Source organism: Bidens hawaiensis, unplaced genomic scaffold (assembly GCF_021521415.1).
Source record: "Bidens hawaiensis isolate Kalapana, Puna unplaced genomic scaffold, B.hawaiensis_p1.1 tig00035926_1, whole genome shotgun sequence".
Taxonomy (NCBI): domain Eukaryota; kingdom Viridiplantae; phylum Streptophyta; class Magnoliopsida; order Asterales; family Asteraceae; genus Bidens; species Bidens hawaiensis.
In genome coordinates this window covers 72,190-93,145 of record NW_027496258.1, presented here as the reverse complement: position 1 = coordinate 93,145, position 20,956 = coordinate 72,190, and the positions used below count along the sequence as shown (strand labels likewise).

At 36.4% G+C, this 20,956-nt stretch overlaps 1 pseudogene; it reads left to right on the top strand.

Moving 5' to 3' along the window:
* Positions 1-6,413: 6,413 nt before the first annotated feature.
* LOC143587927 (ubiquitin-conjugating enzyme E2 5-like) overlaps positions 6,414-20,956 on the top strand; it is a 32,226-nt pseudogene continuing 17,683 nt past the window's right edge.

Sequence of the window (20,956 nt, the reverse complement as noted above, 5' to 3'; positions counted from 1 at the left end):
TGCCCTTTCAGAAGAACTTCTTGTCACTCTCTCATGCAAGTCCCTAATTATATTCTCTGCATGATGATTTCTCTCAACAGTGGTAGTCTGCACAACTTGTTGTGCTGACACTTATGTTTCAAGATTTGTCATGTTTATATCAGCAGCTTCACTTTCAAGTCTTTCTTGATTCTCATCAGTTGATTGAGTTTGACAGTTTGCAGATGAAGATGCTTCATTGGATCCAATTTAGAGAGAGTCAAACAGAGACTGGAACATGTCTTCAAATTGATTTGTCATTTCAGGTTGAGCCTGCTGTTGACTTGGCACTAATTCACTCACCATATCACCTGGTCCTTCATTTGATACTTCAATTGCTGCTTCATGACCAGTGACTTCCATCTCACATGCTCCTTGATTGCTCCTTTCAAAGGTAAATCCATTTGTTTCAGGAGCAACTGATGACCATAGTTTGTCCAGATCAAGTTGCTTTTTGTTTTCCTTTTTCTTCAAAACTTGTTCTATACATGCTGTCATCCATGTCTTCATTGTATATCTTGAAAGATTTGATCATCTTTTCCAGGTCAAATAGCCACTTGGGTCCTTCGACATTATTGAAATGGTTTTCATTGAAGATAATATCAGAAGATTCAATGACTACCATGTGCTCCTTGACATAGACTTTGTAAGCCTTTGACAGAGTTAAGTACCCCACAAAGAAGCATTCCAGTGATTTTGACTGAAATTTGTTGATATAGTCCTTTGTAATCAAAAGTGAGCATCTACATCGAAAAGGCTTTAAGAACTTCACATATGGCTTTCTTTTGAAGATAACCTCATATGGAGGCTTATTTTGAGTCTTGTTCAGTAGAATCATGTTCTGCACATAGCAAGCAGTGTTGATTGCTTCTGCCCAGAATGTAACTGGCAGATTTGCATCAGCATGGTTCTTGTAGCTTCAATCAAAGTCATGTTTCTTCTTTCTGCAACACCATTCTGCTTAGGAGTTCTAGGTTCACTATATTGCTGAAAAATCTCTTTCGAAGTGCAGAATTCTTCCATTAAACCATTCTTGAATTCTGTGCCATTGTCACTTCTAATGACCTTCACCTTCTTGTCAAGTTGATTCTCCATTCTGATCACACATCCTTTGATCTATTCAGGGGTTTCATCCTTTGTTCCCAAAAAAATTAAACCCAGGTGAATCTTGAGTAGTCATAAATGATGACTAGACAATATCTTTTCTTTCCAATGCTTGGAACACTCACAGGACCAAACAAATCCATGTGGAGTAGTTCCAATACCTCATCAACAGTATTTGTCAGTTTGCTTTTATGAGAGGATTTGTGTTATTTCCCTTTGAGGCAAGATGTGCATTTTTCTTCAAGCTTAACTTCTCTTGTTGGAAGGCCAACAACATGTTCACCTTTCACTATATTGTTCATATTCTTCAAGTTGACATGACACATCTTCCTATGCTACAACTTAGTCTCATTTTCAGTGGCCCTTGAAACAAAGCATGAACCACCTCTAGATGTAGCAGTATTCATTCTAAGCTCATAGAGGTTCACATTTCTTGGAGCCATCATCATGATCATATCAGTTGGAATCATAAATTCAGGCTATAAGATTAGATAGTGTTCATCATTGAATGCCACTTTGTACCCTTTATCATAGACTTGAGAAATGCTGAGTAGATTGTATTGCAGTCCTTCAACATGCAGCACATTCTCAAAGGATACCTTGCCATTGGTGAGAGTGCCTCTTCCAACAATCTTCCCTCCATTTTCGTCACTCCCAAAAGCAACTGGACCTTCATACTTTCTTTCATAATTGACAAGAGCTCCCCTGTCACAAGTCATGTGTCTGGAACAACCACTGTCCATATACCATAGATCATTGCAATTTATGGACTGTTCCTACACAAACATACATAAGAGAATCAGTTAGATTCTGAGTCACAAACTGTATCAATTTGCAAATCAGATTCACTTGGAGATTCATCAGGAGTTGGAACTGGAAGTGGAAGTGGATCTTCATAGACTACTTCACATTCTTTATCTGAGTTTGAGTCTGACCCAACTGACACGACTGGTGACTTAATGCTGTTTATTCAATATGATCAACCACAAAGTCTTTCCACTCATTTAGCTCCTCCTTTGTCTTCCACTGAAACCCTCTTGGTTCAAACCCTTGCTTTATCAAAAATTTCTCATGACCATTAAGAACACCAGGTCTCATTTTGGCTTTTCCTGTCATTTGACGTTTTTTTCTTCACTGGTTTGCTTGATTCTTTTGAATCATCTATGATTTTCAGAACCTGCTTCAATTTTCTCTCCAAACATGATCTTTTCTCTTCAATACTTAAGCTGTTCTTCTCTTCATCAAATACCTTTGATACATCTGTTTGTATCCTTTCATATCAAAACCACAGACAACATCTGGCACAGAAACTCATCTTCCTCAAGCCAACAGGAATCTGTATGATGACTATAAGCATCACATTTTTTGCACCATACCTTGGCATAACTTCCCATATCTACAAGCAATTGCTTGTCTTTGATTCTGTCTCTTGGCTTGGGAAAGTCAAAGCTTAGGGATGTCTTTGGGCACAAGGAGTTGTTGAAATCCATTTTGATTGGCCTATTCACATCAGGCACTAAAGGATATGTCTCCTTGACAAACACAATTGGCTTCACTTTAGATGGTGATCTTGAGGAACTTCCTTCTGGTTCATCAACAAATCTTCTCATGGGCACATAATCCACATCCCCAATATCAAACAGTTCATGAATAGAGAAAACTAGATAAATTGGCGAATGGGTTTGATCATATGTGGACTTCTTAGGTACATCATTCCTTTTTTTGATTTCTTACTGATGTCTATCACATATATCAAACACCACATGCTCTCTTCTCATCTTCTCAAAGTTCTTTTTCATTTTGGGGGTTATTTTTGGCAACATTGGAATCTTTTCATCACTCTTTTTGCTTGATCCCTTCTTCTTTTTCTTTCCTTTTGATGATCTGGTACTGCCACAGCTGCAAGTACTCCCCTCATTAGAGTCTTCACTCCATTTCTTCTTCACTTCATCTTTCTTTGCAACCTTCTTCTCCTCTGAGTTCTCATTTTGCTTCATCACAAACTCTCCCTCTTCATCGACAACATTTTCATAATGTTTTACAAACTCAGTTCTGTCTTCAAAAACATTCTTAAATTGTTTCAAATACTCATTCCTGCTCTCGTTGTCTACTCTTAGTGGATAACTGTTACAAAAAGGTGGTGGAACCTTCTTGTATTTCTCTTCATCTGTCATTTTGTCCACGAATCCAACTATATTTCCAGTAGATACCAGGTTCTTCGGGAATTCCATTTGAATCATCAATTCAGTATTCTTAAGCTTCTCATCAGCATACATCTGATTGAGTTCTGTATGCTTGCATGCAATCTTCTTGATTGAGTTCTGTATGCTTGCATGCAATCTTCTTCTAATCCCTTAATCTGGTTTTCGTAGGTTGCCTCACTAGTCTCACACACATTCAGAAAGGCTTCCTTTATACCACATTCTGACTTCCACTTTCCAATCTCCTGATTAAGTTCATCAATAGTCAAAAGAAGATATCGGAATGTACCTATGCATTTGAAGATTCTGCTTTGTCCTGCACCTTGGGCATGAAAGCAACGTTTACTTTTTCCATCTCTGCCGCATGGTTGCTCCAGTAAAACTCCCCATCTTGTGGTACCCTTGTGACTGCAACATTCCCTTGGTCTCTAACCTGATTTACAGTATTTGGATTTACTTTGTTCTGGTTGTTATGAATCTATAGTTGGTTATTTCTTTGAGGTTGGAAAGGTTGTTGTTGGGGTCTATTCTGTTGTTGGTAGGGGTTTTGATTGGCCATTTGATTTCTCTGATGCTGGAAGTTTTGGTTTGGATTCTAGTAGAACTGATTTTGATTAACCTGGTTTCCCACTTGCTTGGGCTGATTGCATTCTCTAGCAAAGTGACCAGGTTGCTGACAGTTGTAGCAAATTGCTTTTGATTTGTCAAACCCTATTCTATCATTAGGTCCAGAGAAGCTTGTTCTTCCTGTCTTGTTGTACAACCTTTTGCTTCTTACATCTAACATTGCAGCCTGCCATTTGATGTCCATATCTTCTAATTCATCTACATCAATTTGCTCAAGATCTTCCTACACAATGCTTGTGTTGATCAGGTTCTTGGCCACAAAGGCATGATATGAATCAGTGAACATAGAAAATAGAGCTTGATAGTCTGTTCCATGGCTTGCATTGCTTGGCATGTACGGAGGGTGTCCACTTGCTGATGAGATGTTGTCATATTCTATCATTTGTACATTGAACCTTGACTAACTTCCTCCACACACCGAACTTGTTTCAGCTGGTTCTTCAATAATTGGTTGTTGCTGGTTCTTGGCATAAAGATTTCCCATTGGTGCTACAAGAGCATTTGTCACTGGGAAACTGGGCTTATCCTCTCTAATCATGTGATTCTCAATCATCTCATGCTCAGCAGCTTTTAGGAAAGCTAACACATCATCCAACTTAAAGTTGGGAAAATAGCCATTTCCTTGATAAATTTGCTGGCTGTATACCATTCACCAGACAACGAAGATAATTGTTTCTTGTTTAGGTCAAAGTCAGAGATTTGCAAATCAGTTGCCCTAATCTCATTTACAATGACCATGAATCTCTGCAGCACAGACTTCAATCTTTCGCCTTCCTTGAACTTGAATCTATCCAACTGTTGCTTTAGTCTATCCTTTTTTAATGTCTCTTAGTTCAGTATTGCCCTCAAACATATCAATAAATGCATCATGCATCTCCTTTGCAGTTTTGTGATGATTGACAGTTGTCAGTATTTCCCATGATAGACATAGCTTCAGCATAGATAGAGCTTTGTCATCTCTTTTCTTTATTTTCAGTTCAATAGTGGCACTGTTGTTCGCAGCAGTAGAAGGAACATACTGTCCTTCTGTGATAGAAGTCCAGATTTCAAGGGTCGTTGTAGTTCACAGCTGCTTCAAAATGCACCTTCCATTTTATGAAGTTCTCTTGTCCAAGAAGTCTTGGAATCTTGTTCGTAGATACTTCCTAGTCTTCCATTTCAGCAGATTTGACTTTTCAAGCAGTCAACACACAGTAAAGCTTCAAGCTTTATCTCTAGCCTTCAGTCCCGTGTCCTTTAGCGAGCTTCCAATGCTTTGATACCAATTGTCAGGACCGAGAATTTGGTGCAAACCTTAATAAGGTTGACAAGAACACACAGACTCAATAACCCAAAGACCTATTGAATATCCTGGCGAGATCAGGTTATCCAATAGATGGGAATGAAGGTGTGATATAGAAACAAACGAAACAATAAATGATAATCAGTAGAGACAGATTCAAAGGTAAAGATTCATTGTATTTAATACATCATTCAATGAAACAGTGAAAGGAATGTCTAGGGTTTCATGAAAACGGCGGCGGCTGTACGAGGAGACAAAATGAATATTCGTTAGAATGTTTCTCGTATTTCGTGTGTGCCCGCTAAATGGAAACCTAGGATCATATTTATAGACCCTGAAATTCCTTATAGAATCCCTAATTATTACATAATGATTGATAAAAACAAATACAAGTGTAAGAGTCTTTGAGCATGATAAGCATCTTGCTCGAGCATACTCACTATGCTAGGTATGCTCGATGAGTGTCTTCAAGCATACTTTACTAAGAATATCTTCAGTGAAGATATTCTCCTCCAGCAAGCTTTCATTCCTCTTGACCAATCCATTCTTTTCTCGAATTAGTCCATCGAGCCAGCTCATTCTTCTTAATGCCTTCAATCCTGTCTTGAGACTTATTGAACAATCTTTAGCATGCTCGGATGTAAATCTTTCTCGGGGGACTGAACCATGCTCGAAGTCCTTGCTTGAACATATGACATCTTCTTATTGCATCCATGCTGGTCACCATGTGCTCGAACATCCTGTGCTCGGAATCACTTAGTTATAACTTGAATTATCAAGTTTTTTGCTCGATTGGCAATCCATACTCGATAGAAATACACTCTTGCTCGTTGAAGTGTAGCTTGCTCGAAGCCTTAACACTTAGAGGAATTAACCACCAAGGGTTCTGAAGACCTTGCTCAAAGTAGTAAAACCATGCTCGATAGTCTAAGCTTACTCGAAGTCCATACTTAGCCGTTTCATGAGGAGGTTGAGAAAATTCCAATCTTCCTTATCAAAAATCCGACTCAACAGTAAAGCTCAATAATAGACGTATTTAACGAATGTTTTTGGTTAGGATTCGTGTACCTTGTATTAGGGCTGATTTCACACACGAGTAGAGGGCTTTAGAGAGTCTAAACATCTATGAATTTCTTGGATTTTCAAGGAATAAGGGCTTAGTACAATAGTTAGTAGAAAACATGAATTTCAAAGGAAACAATTCGAGCTTCTGGTTTACCTTTTTAAAGGCGGCTATGGGGCCTTATGTGGGGCTGAAGTATGCCAAGAACAGGGTCACAAGAGGCCGATTACATTATGTGGAAACAAGATTTAAGGATATTACAAACCAAACATACACTTAGGAGCATGAAACTTATAATATTGATATGTAGGTGTGATACCCAGTTTAAGGGTGCTTCTTCGAGTCTTCCTCTTGGCAAAACACAGCAGAAAACAAGAGAGGATCAGAGGACTCCTAGGTCGGATCCAAGGATGGATTTAAAGCTATTATACATGAGAATTGAAATCAAAGATAAAAAGGATGAAACTTCCAAATTGTATTTATTTTTTTTCTAGTTTTTTTCAATCTAATAGTTCTTTGCAAATCAAATACTAAATAGATAACATTTAAAGAAAAAAAAATTAGGCCCAAAATCAGGGTTGTTACATTCTCCCAATGTTAAAGAAATTTCTTCCTAGAAATTTAATTTAGGTTATGTTTATCTAATACGATTATAAATATTGAAAACAATTACGGTTTCTAGCTGCTTGAAGATTCGATAGAGAACAGATGTTTTCAAATTGGAGTTCAAAAGAAAAGATTATCAATTTAGAGTACACGATTGTTCATTCGGACTATTTGAAAATCATGGAAGCACAATTTGAGGAGGTATTTGGGGGGGGGGGGTAATTAATTTTATACGTCAAACGGGAGCTTATGGGGACCTTAATAGTGCAAGATAAGTAAACCTAAAGAAGTGACACAAATCTTGGAATGACACTCGTCTTTATAACTTTCGTATCGTGGAACAAAATGCCCATGTGGAAGTTGATAGTAATTGCCTAGTTAGTGAGGTAGGCAGCCATGATATGGAAAAATTATTTTATTAAAACAATGTCCCCCTACGATTGATTCATTTTCTTGTTGATAATATTTGTTGTAAAGTCATTTTTCAATCTGTTTAGGGCTAGTCCTTCATGAAGTAGATATCGAATGTTCAACAGAGAGATAATGAAGCTTCAAGATGTTGCCAAATAGAGGACTTTCTGGCTTTTAGAGTACAATCATAGGAATTTAAATGGAGCATGAGAAAAATGAAATTGAATATTCAAGGAGACTTATTTTTTTGGATGTCTGAAGATTAGTCGGTAGCACCCAGAATCATGAATTCGTGACTCTATAGTCAAGCCTACTAGGCCGGGGTCATAGAGAGTTCCAAATCCATCACAACGGTCGTCATAAAGGCTTTAAACATTGGAGCCTTTAAACACACATATTTGGTGTAGAAGGGCCCTAATTGTCGGTTTCAAGTTTATGCAAGAAAATATTTCTTGAACTAAGTATTACATTAACAATAGAAATTTGATGTCAATATGGGAAATGACGTTCACATTATGAAGAGTAGGAGATCGTTTATATAACTCCAGAGATATCAATTATGGTATGTGGTCATTTGGAAAAGTTGTGATCGTTGATGTCTAACGATTAAACTTAACATCGTTTCGGGTTTGTCTTCATGGATAGTTGGTTATGGAAAGTAACTTGCCTTGTATTGGTCAAGAAACAAATATGGAAAGGAGAAGTCAATATGGCTGTATGTAGAAAAGATAAACATCCGGGCATAGTTTGTTGGTCTCGAATAATGTTGGAAAGGGATGCAAGTTCAATCTAGCTTATAATTCGGTAATGATTTGTGTGACACCCCAACCTAAGGCGGAAATGCCGGGACGTGATTCGATTGCTCACAGCTCGAAGACACTATCATACATAAAATGTGACAATATCTAATTAATTATTTAATTCAAATAATACACAATATTCAAATACAACAATACAATTCAAATAAATAAATACAATCAACTAAATTTAAGTTTGTCTTCAATATAACCCTAAGGTCTTTCTAAGTGTCCATCCTTCAACTCAGTCAACCTGCATATGCATAGAAAATGGAGTTTTGGTCAACAACACATGTTGAGTGAGTTTACCACAAATTTTGCAATAAAATAAGGATAATATAATAAATAAGCAAAACGTAATAAATGCGGTAATGAAATCAAACCATAAGCATGTAAGTTGTTGATTAAACCGTTGCCAAGCGAATCGGGCGGTGGTCTATAGAATGAGAATCCTCTCCAAGGGGATGTGTCAAACGAATGAATACAATAACACATAAGCACATAACAATTAGATTTGATTAATCACACACAATTACATGTTTGCTATTTTTGATATGTATGTATATATAGATACTAGTTTTAGAGCCCGTGTCACACACGGGATAATTCAAATTATAAAATTATAAGTAAAACAAATAATTACATAGCGTATATGGAAAAAAATGTATTACATCTATGCTTATATCTATACAATGTGTACATAAATTGATTTTATTTATATCACAAAATGATTTTTTTAAATGAACTTAATAAAAAAAATGCCCGTGCAAAATCGTTCCCGAGAATGCTTCTTTCTATTGAAAAATTCATTCTCGGTGTCATATATGTATAATTGAAAGAATTTTGGTTATGAACCAATTTTGAAAATAAAACTTCTCATACGATTGTAGTTCTAACCACTCAGCCTAAATACAATTACCTTTATTAATATATTTATTAATTTACCACCTATCAAAGGAAAGTATGATATTAAATTGTAGCAATGGATGTTCTTCAATAACTTTGTTTTTCTGAACTACATCATAAAAAAGATTTTGATAAGTTTCAGAGGGCTACTTGACAACATAAAAAATAGCATGTTAACCAATTCAATTTTGTGAATCTTTTGTTTCATTTGGGCATAGTTTTGCATGACATGTTTCCCATATAACGTTTTGATCACCATTGAAGGAAAAATTAATGTTGACATAAATATTTCAAATTTGATAAAAGTTAGAAGCATTGATAGGCATGGGGGTGGCATGTCGAAAGCGTTCGCAATTTTTTCTTAAAATTTTATAGTTGAGGGAAAAATAGTCAAATTGTCAAATCCTGAACCTTTTGATTATTTCAAAAAATGCCCTTAAAAATAAACTTGAAACACGAATCATGTTTAAAATTCTAACTTTCAAGTTTTTGACATTTTAAAGTCAACACTTTGAACTCATAACAAATTTAACAATAAATCTATTTTGCTTTCTCAAACTTTTAAAAATACTCAAAATTTTTATTTTTGACCAGTAATAAATTTTGACCAAAATGTAGTTAACTTGTACCAAACAATCTATTTACCAACTTTTGACCCGTAAAATCAAATTTAACTTTTACAAAAAACCCGAAACAATTTTCATTTGAGAAACATGATTTGTTGTTGACTTTTGGAATTTACCAAGTATTTTGAAATATATAGTAAAATAATATGTTAGTATTTATATTTATAAAATATATAAATATAGTGTAAAATGAAAGTGAATAATTATTGATTTATTACATATATTAGGGTATATTAGTTTTGGAGGAAAAAAATTTGTGAGAATTAACCAAAACATGACAAGTGTTCCCATTTATTTTACTTTATTAGAATAGGTAGATGTATGTATAGTATTATATACGCATATGTCCCCAAAACGTTTATGAAAATCAAGTAAAATAGGTGAATGATAAAACTCACCTGATCGATTGAGTCAAACGGGAATGAGTATGTCAAGAAAGTGGAAATCGCACTTTCAAGAATTACCGACAAAAATCCTATTTAAATAATAAAATATTATGAACGAATTATAAATGACGGAATATGTTTAATGAATTTGGGATTTCGATGAAATTTGAGTTACAATTATGACTGGTATGTTATGGATTGAACGATTGACATCTAATAATTATTGTTATTATTTAATTATAAAAAAATCATTGTTTATCATATAATCTAACTTACGAATAATTAGTTTTTGAATAGATATGAGTTGAAATATAAAATGATTTAAATGTATAATTAACATGAAATTTATATTTTAAAATTCTTTAACAAAATTCGTTGGCAAAAATATAATTAACACTCTTAATATGTTTTATTATAGTTTTTGTTTAAAAATAATACATATATATACATATATAAATATATACACGTCTAATAAATATAAGTAAATTTCATAAAGATACTTTAACAACGAGAAACTTTAATAATAATTTCGGTTATTAATAAAATAATAATGATTTATTATTAATAACAAGATATACATACGTGTATATATATATATATCCATATATATATATATATATATATATATATATATAAACGAAATCTTGTAATGAAACTAGTTGACATGAACCCGTTAACCTTTATGACGTCGGTTTGAATAAATATTGTTTATTTAATATTTAATATTAACCATAATATATTATATTTTATTAAAAATCATTCAAAACAATCAAAAACTAAGATAATCCAAAAAAAAGGTTGCTCGGACTCGAACCCATGACCTACTGCCGGAATTTGAACACACACCAGCCAACTGGGCTGCTGGGCTGGTGTGTCAGTTGCTTAATGTTTGGAAACAGTTTGATTTATACAAAAACTAAGTATACCACTTTGATTATAAACCCTAGGTAATGCAATCGATCAATCCGCTAAGAGTTTATACAATTAAGTTAGGGCTACTGTTAAACGATGTTATACGAACAGGATACACGTTCTAATTACCTCAGATGATTATGAAATCGGGGACAACGATGAACTACGTCGCCGGCGGCCAGAATACTATCCGAACAAGGGTCTACGGCCAAACTTAATACAATTAGAGTTAGGATTTTCAGTCGCCGGGCTATGGAGGAGGTGCAGACAAGATCAATTGAAATATTATGAAGCCTAGGTTATATAATTGATTTTTAGGGTTAGTAGGTTCCTAGATATCAATTAAGAGTTTTATTTGATCTTGTTTCTAAATTAATGGGGTTTGTTAGGCCGGTTAAGGTAAGAACAATCATAAACACGATTTAATTCCAAGTTTATGACGAGAATTGTGCATCAAGTAAGAGAAACGGGTCCTGGGTATGGCTAAACGGGTCATGGATCATGGGTTAACGGATCTGGTTAATGGATTATAACGGTTTTATACAGAAATTGCAATTCAGTCCATATAGATTGGAAATGGAAACATTATGAGATTAAAGTTTAGTTTGGGCTAAAAATGTATATTCTTTAAAGTTATATATATATTAAATATATAAATATAAATTGTATAGTAATTCCTCGATAAACGTAAAACTTTTCAGTGTTAAAATTTCCCGAGCAAAAAACGAGTCGGGTCATGAGTACCAAGTATGGGTTTGGAAAAATCCAGGATGTTACAATTTGAAAGTCCTATGGGTTTCAATCTAGCTTATTGCTATTCAACAAGGAAGATTTTATATATGCTTAATAACAAAATTATAATACTAATATAGATGATAGTAACAGAAGAGATAATTTTGTTAACGAAAATGATTAAAAAAATCATTGTCCTTATATAAAGATAGTTATGACTATTATTGGAAAAGAATCATAGTTATAACATGGTTAAAAACTAAATTGATTCACAAAAGGGTATTAATCTCAGCAGTTGCTTTTATTATTTTTGTTAGTAAAAATATAGTACAATTTCAAATTGGTTTTAATAGAAATATTGGTAATAATAATAGTAATAAAATTGTTAAAGTAACAAATTTATGTTAAAAAGATAACATTAATAATTACATTTATAGCTTTAATATTAATAAATCTAGTTTAAGATTAATAATAATAATAATAATAATAATGATGATGATGATGATTTATTGCTTTTCAAAATATTAATTTGATCATAAAAATATATACATAACTTTTTTTTTTATTTAACATAATTATGTGCAAAGTACGTGAATTATTTAAGTAGTGTGATGGAATTCGCGAGGGAGACGCATGAATAATTTGGAGAGCTTTATAAAAGAAAATGAAAAAAAAGATGTAAGTTGGCTTAAGTCGACATCAGCTTTCCGGGTTATCTCAAAATCTTTGATGCTAATTGAAAACAAAGAAGGGGGTTTTCAATTCTTGTAGAGAGTTAAGGAAATTGTTTCACCAGGGCCACCTTAATGAAATATGGTCATGATGGGCATGACGTACGTGATAAGTCTTAGTTGCTCTGAGTTAACTCATGCTTGTAAAGGCTTTTTCAAAATCTCTTCAGGATCATCAAAACGGTAGGGGATTAAGAAGTTCAACTAGTGGGGTAATGATGTTGGAATATGATTTGTGCTTCATAGTGAGTCGATACACTATTGTCTCGTTGAAACAATGACGAGGGCGTCAATTACAAGATGATACAATAATTAATTAAGCTGGTGGAAAAATATATTTTGTCAAGTGTAATGGTTGTTATTAGGAGTTATATGTTAATATTGGTATTTGATAATTTGTTGTTATAACTTAAACATATGGCGACCCAATAGGATTTCCAAGAATGCTCATGTGCCTGTAAAGTCACAATTACGTTCGCGACCGTAATTGCTAGTTCACCTCACAAAGCATTCCAGTAATCTCCCACTGTAGTCCTATTATGTGGGTTCTTTGTGTTTATAGTTTTATTTTGAACCAAAATTGTTACATCATGGAACTAATTGTGTGTGCAACAAGCTATAGTATATGCACACTCTTATCAACTAATATTGTCACATAACAATCAATCCTATAAATCAAGGCTTAAGAATATTAGGTTTTCTTAAAGTACTAAAAGGAGGTCAAAGCCTAAGCAATGTGGATGTCTTAATTTTCTAGTCCCAAGGTTTGTCGGTTAAAGCCTAGGAATCTCCAAGAAAACCTAATTCGCTAAAACGCAGGCTCTAATACCAATCTGTCACACCCCAACCAGGGGACTGAAGGTGACGATTGAATACCAATCAAAACACAGCAGAAATAAGGTAACAAATGTATATTAAGACACTAGGTCATGTTACAATTAAATATCAAATACAACTACAAGCTAGAAATTCAACTACCATCTAATTAGGGGATAGGTTCTACTATCCATCATGGCTTCTTTGGGTTAATCTCTATGGTTCGATGTAGGTCTTCTAAAAAGGGTTTTCTATCTCCAAACAAGATCCTGTCTAAATCTCTATATTTCCACATCTTGAGAAGAGGTACCTGAACACATGCTTAAAATAATTGGATCAACTAAAAAGTTGGTGAGTTCATGAGTTTATATTATGAAAACATTTATATAAAAATGATCTAAATAGTATGGTGCACATTAAGCAAGTTCACAATCAAGCCTGTGTCCACGACCTGTGAACATTTAAAATATATAAACCCCTTACCCAAACCCCTTATTGTTATGGGTCAAATTTACTTATGTCTGCCAACATAAGTTACAAAACTGTGACAATATATGTCACAATATAATCATTATATCATTCAGTGGGAGGTCGTCCATGATATAGGCCCATTATATGCGGGGTCTTCCCCATATAGTACTACCCATATATTTCGTGGCTCCTAATGGAGTTACTGATTGTGCTACAGTTTCGGGGATTGTTCACTGCAGCAACGTCGGTCTTGATTAATAATACACCAAAAATTTAAAAATATAGAAGCATGTATCCACCTAAAAATTTAAAAAAAAGAGTGCGTATGAACTCACTTTGGCCTATGCGTGAAGAAAAAAATACTAAAGAAATCTTGTATTCTACGTCATAAACATCTCCAAATGATAGGCATCCCTAAATGCATATAACATGACACTAAACATAATATGCATCATATTATATGTGCTTGTGACCTAAGTAGGTTAAGGTTATGTTTTTATTTAGGTTATTAAGGGTTATGGTTGGTTATCGCATTATGTGAAGGAACAAAGTGTTCTTAATTAGAATGTTTGAGTTTTGTCTTATGAGAATATAATTACGGTTCATGCTAGATTGATATATATCTAAATATATAGTTCACATATATTAATTAATAATAATAACAACAATAATGATGATGATATTCTAGTTTCGATTACTAAGTGCGGTCTAATAATGGTCAACGATTCAGTTTACTAAACATGTTAGTAACTTTTTACATATCTATACTTATTCACACTAACGTTTAGGCATTTACATATTTTAAATAATATGATTTCGGGTTAGATTAATCCTTAGAATAAAACTTTAGATATTGGAAAATGAACTAGCTTCTTAGTTATGAGATTATATTCAATGTGCAAGAGAGTATAAAGTTTTTGGTATTCAAGTAATATAAATTATCTCAGTTTATAAATTGTAAAAATAGATATTTTGGATTTATTTATTTTAAAGAAAATGTATGTGGTTCGAAAATATATGTTTCTAGTTGCCTGTTTAGGTATATATCGCGTTTTATAAAGCTTAGTCGTTTAATTAGGGTATAGTTTATTAAAAAAAACTTAGGAGAACATTTTATAATAGTTGTAAGTGTAATTTAATGAAAATACCATGTTTGTGTAAAAATTTCTAGTAAATATGAACTTTCTTTTGTTTCGAGTTTTTAACGCGTTTAACTCGGTTTTTACCATGTCGTTGACTCGTAAATCAAATCAAGGTGATTCTTTTTTCTAAAACCCATAAAATACTTTAAATTTACTATAAGAGTTATGCTTTTAGCACTTTTTAGTAAAATCTGTATGGTTTTCACATTTAATCCTTTATATACATACATACATAATGTCGGTTTAACGGTTTTAATGTTGTGCAAAATGGGTTTTCAAGCAAAGGATCATTATGTAGAGATTAGGGTGTTTAGCTTACTGGAAATTTAGTGTTTATAATGTTTTGGTTGTTATGGATGTCATTTGTGCCTATATGATGTGTAAAACTCAATAATAGAAGTATTTAACGAATGTTTTCGGTTAGGATTTGTGTACCTTGTATTAGGGCTGATTTCACACACGAGTAGAGGGCTTCAGAGAGTCCAAACATCTGTGAATTTCTTGGGATTTGAAAGAATAAAGGCTTAGTACAATAGTTAGTAGAAGACATGAATTTCAAAGGAAACAAGTCGAGCTTCTAGTTTATCTTGTTGAAGGAGGCTCTGGGGCTTTAGGTGGGGCTGAAGTATGCCGAGAACAAGGTCACAAGAGGCCGATTACATTATGTGGAAACGAGATTTAAGGATATTACAAACCAAACATACACTTAGGAGCATGAAACTTATAATATTGGTATGTAGGTGTGATACCCGGTTTAAGGGTGCTTCTTCGGGTCTACCTCTTGGCAAAACATAGCAGAAAACGAAAGAGGATCAGAGGACTCCTAGGTCGGGATCCAAGGATGGATTTAAAGCTATTATACACGAGAATTGAAATCAAAGATAAAAAGGAGAATGAAACTTCCTGGGATTACTTAACGGCTTCTCCTTTGATTGATTCCAGCCAATCATAAGGGTTCAATGGTGTGTTTTGGCTGTGATTGAGGGATTATGATCCTAGCAAGAGTTTAGAAGAGTTTCATGAGCATAAAGTGTTTTGAACTCACAAAACAACAAGAGTGCAAACTCACCTATTATACCTCTAGAGCTCGTGACCCTTTCGGGCTGATGTCGGGTCGTTTATGGGCATCAAATGCATCTGGGAATTCAACCAAACTAAACATTATGAAATCCTTGGAAGTGGGATAAAGAATCAACGAAATCAGAGTTCGTTTGATACCTTAAACAGGATGACAAAGTAAAAGTATCACTGCAATTTTAGTTCTTGCACGGTATTGACATTAAGTCGATTTGGAGGTCAAAATCATGAAAAAACGAGGTGAGGCCGATGTGAATCTTTCAGGAGGAGATCTGGGTCTACAAAGTTGACTTTAGAATGCGGGTAGAATCTAAGTGAAAGATTTGGTTGAGATATAGGGAGATTTCTTGATATTTAGAAGATATGGGGATGTAAAGCCCGTTAATTCCGGTTTCAAAAATTAAAGCTTATAGAGTATGTATAATTCTCGGGATTTATCCGACGTTTCTTGGAAGCCTTTACATCATCCCGGTACGTCTTATCGCTTAACATTTCTTCCAAGTTGCATTAATATTAAATTCCGAGGGCTAGAATGAAAATGTTTTATAATATAACACTAATAAAAAAAAATAAACCTAGTAGCTGCTGCTGTCCGATCGGCCAAGAGACCAGCCCCCCTCCCTTCCTTGCTTCGACTTTTTGATCAATTCCAAGCTCCTAGAAGTAGTTCAAGGTATGTACTACAATCCCCAACACTCTTTTTGTTCACCCCTAATCGTTTTTTGATGCTCAATTTTGCCGAAACTTTTCGTTGGACAGATTTTAGGCCAAGGTGTGATTGACCCACTTCCCATGGATAAAAATTAGAGTTTCCGGTGTAGAAAGACTCCCAGGTATGGCATTTACATCATATTAAAATTTCGTGGCCATTGGAGGTGTTTAGGTCGGTCATTCGATTTTAGTTCGAAAACTAGGGTTTATCGGGTGTAGAATTGTAAACTGTTGAGTTTGATGCATTAATCGGTTGGATGACCAACCGAATCAGTTTTCATGGCCCTAGGGGAGTCTAAGGGCTATGGGAAAATTATTTTTTTGATGCTCGGGGCTGTTTTGGTTGGTGCTTGGTCAATCGAGTCGGCGGCGCGCGAATTTTCGTTTAAATGTTAAATTGAGAGTTGTAAAAAGGAACCGTCAACCCTATCAACTCGGGTGATGTAATTATGATGAATGAAAAGATTAAAATGGGAATTTGGCCCATTTGGGGATGATTCATTTAACAATTTGTTTTAAGGTTTATTACGCGCGTATTTGACTCGATTTGATTGCCGACAGGCAAGTGGTGCATCATGGTTAGCCCCGACCGTAATAGTAGGGTGGATTTGGTTAATTGAATGTTGTTGGGCCTCGGGCCAAGTGTTGGGCCTCGGGCAAAGTTGTTGGGCCTCGGGCAAAGTGTTTGGGCCTTGGGCTAAGTTGTTGGGCTCGAACAACTTAGCGCCGAATGAAATGAAGACTTGCTTGATAAGGGCTTTATTCGACCGAGCATCTCGCCTTGGGGTGCCCCGGTCTTGTTAGTTAAGAAGAAGGGCGGTAGCATGCGAATGTCCATTGACTACCGTGAGTTGAATAAGCTCACTAATAAAAATGGGTACCCGCTTCCGAGGATCGACGACTTATTTGATCAGCTCCAAGGGGCTAGTTGGTTCTCGAAGATCGACCTTAGGTTCGGGTATCATCAGCTGAAGATTCGGGAGGAAGATATTCCTAAGACTGCCTTCGGCACTCATTGTGGACATTATGAATTTCTGGTGATGTCTTTCGGTTTGACCAACGCACCGGCTGCGTTCATGGATCTTATGAACCAGGTTGTAGACCGATGCTCGATCGTCCGGTTATTGTGTTCATCGACAACATTCTTGTGTACTATAAAAGTGAATCCGATCACGCCGGTCATCTCTTGGAAGTGTTGGAGGCTCTGCGGAAGAACAAACTGTATGCGAAATTTTCTAAGTGTTCCTTCTGGTTGCGTGAGGTTCAATTCTTGGGTCATGTTATTAACCAAGTTGTATTCTGGTTGACCCTGCAAAGGTGGAAGCCGTGAATGAATGGGAGTCTCCTAAGTCTCCATCTAAAATCCGTAGTTTTCTGGGTTTGGCGGGGTATTACCGCCGCTTTATTCCCGATTTTTCGAAAATTGCTTCTTCACTGACCAAGTTGACTAAGAAGAGTGTTAAGTTCTTTTGGGGTACGGAACAGGAGGAGGCTTTTCTCGAGTTGAAGAACATATTGACGCATGCCCCGATTTTAGCTTTACCTGATGGCACCGATGATTTGGTAGTGTATTCTGATGCCTCTTACCAGGGGCTTGGGTGTGTTTTGATGCAGTGAGGTCGAGTCATCGCTTATGCCTCACGGCAGTTGAAGCCTCACGAGGCGAATTATCCTACTCACGATTTGGAGCTTGCGGCCGTTGTGTTTGCGCTTAAGTTGTGGCGGCATTATTTGTACGGTGTTCCCTGTGTTATCTATACCGATCATAAGAGTTTAAAATATTTCTTTGAACAAAAGGAACTGAATATGCGTCAGCGTCGATGGTTGGAGTAGATTAAGGATTATGATTTGGATATTATGTACCACCCAGGTAAGGCTAACGTGGTGGCTGACGCGTTGAGCCGGAAGGAGAAACCGAAGCCGATTCATGTAAAATCTTACCAGCTCATCCTTAAACCCGATATTTTGAAGCAAATAGCCAGCGTTCAAAATGAGGTTTTGCAGGTGGAATGGATTATGTCCGAACGTGTTTGGGGTCAGGAGAAATTGTTGGAAGACGTCGGTGACAGGGTGAAGTATAAGGATGGCCGTTTATGGGTACCGAAGTATGGGGGATTCAGAGATAAAATTTTGGATGAGGCACACAAGTCGCGCTACTCTATTCACCCGGGCGCAACCAAGATGTACCAAGACTTGAAGAAAAATTATTGGTGGCCTGCGATGAAATTTGAGGTGGCTCAGTACGTGAGCAAGTGTTTGACGTGTCTACAAGTTAAGGCCGAGCATCAGAAGCCGTTTTGGAAACTTCAGCCGTTGGAAATACCTGAGTGGAAATGGGAGCATCTTACTATGGATTTCGTGACTAAACTGCCTCGTACTCCTAGGGGTAATTATGACACCATTTGGGTAATCATGGATAGACTGACCAAGAGCGCTCACTTCTTGCCGATTCGAGAGACTTTTAATTCTGAGCAGCTGGCCGATGTGTTTATTCGTGAGATTGTCTCTAGGCACGGGGTTCCGGTATCTATTGTTTCGGATAGGGATACGCGTTTCACCTCCAGGTTTTGGAAAATGTTTCACGAGGAGATGGGCACAAAACTCCTCATCAGTACTGCTTATCATCCGCAGATGGATGGTCAGTCCGAGAGGACCATTCAGACTCTCGAGGATATGTTGCGGGCTTGTGTTATCGACTTTGGTGGTAGTTGGGACCGTCACTTACCGTTGGTAGAGTTCTCGTATAATAACAGTTATCACGCCACGATTGTGATGCCACCGTTTGAGATGTTGTATGGTAGGAGCTGTAGGACTCCAGTCTGTTGGGGTTCCATTGGTCAGAAGCAGTTGGGTAGTTTGGAGGTGGTCGAGGCTACGACTGAGAAACTCGACAAGATTAAACATTTATGAAGGCCGCGCAGGATCGTCAGAAGTCTTACGTAGATAAAAGGGGAAGGCCTATTGTGTTTGAGGCTGGGGATCGGGTTATGTTAAAAGTTTCTCCCTGGAAGGGCATTATTCGTTTTCTTAAGAGGGGGAAGCTCAGTCCGAGGTTTATTGGTCCGTTCCGTATATTGGCCCGAGTCGGTGAGGTAGCATATAGGTTGGAATTGCCCGAGGAGCTCGCGGGGATTCATCCGACTTTTCACGTGTCCCATCTGAGGAAATGCTTAGCGGATGAAGAGGCCCATGTGCCTCTCGATGATATTGAACTCGATAGTAAGCTGAACTACGTTGAACAACCGATTGCTATTCTTGATTGTCAGGAGAGGCGTTTGAGGAATAAGGTGGTTAGACAGGTGAAGGTGCAGTGGAAACACCGTAGGGGTTCCGAGACCACTTGGGAGTCCAAAGACGAGATGATGAAGCATTATCCGCAGTTGTTCCTGTCGCATCGGGATTCAGGGACGAATCCCATTGTAAGGGGGTGGACTTGTAACGCCCGTTAATTCTGGTTTCAAGAATTAAAGCTTGTAGAGTATGTATAATTCTCGGGATTTATCCAACTTTTCTCGGAAGCCTTTACGTCATCCCGGTACGTCTAATCGCTTAACATTTCTTCCAAGTTGCATTAATATTAAATTCCGGGGGCTAGAAGGAAAATGTTTTATAATATAACACTAATAAAAAAAATAAAATAAACCCTAGTAGCAGCTGCTGTCCGATCGGCCAAGAGACCAGCCCCCCTCCCTTCCTTGCTTCGACTTTTTGATCAATTCCAAGCTCCTAGAATTAGTTCAAGGTATGTACTACAATCCCCAACACTCTTTTTGTTCACCCCTAATCGTTTGATGCTCAATTTTGCTGGAACTTTTCGTTGGACATATTTTCGGCCAAGGTGTAATTGATCCACTTCCCGTGGATAAAAATTGGAGTTTCCGGTGTAGAAAGATCCCCAGGTATGGCATTTACATCATATTAAAATTTCGTGGCCATTGGAGGTGTTTAGGTCGGTCATTCGATTTTAGTTCGAAAACTAGGGTTTATCGGGTGTAGAATTGTAAATTGTTGAGTTTGATGCGTTAATCGGTTGGATGACCAACCGAATCAGTTTGCATGGCCCTAGGGGAGTCTAAGGGCTGTGTGAAAATTATTTTTTGATGCTCGGGGCTGTTTTGGTTGGTGCTTGGTCAATCGAGTCGGCGGTGCGCGAATTTTCGTTTAAATGTTAAATTGAGAGTTGTAAAAAGGAACCGTCAACCCTATCAACTCGGGTGACGTAATTATGATGAATGAAAAGATTAAAATGGGAATTTGGCCCATTTGGGGCTGATTCGTTTAACAATTTGTTTTAAGGTTTATTACGCGCGTATTCGACTCGATTTGATTGCCGATGA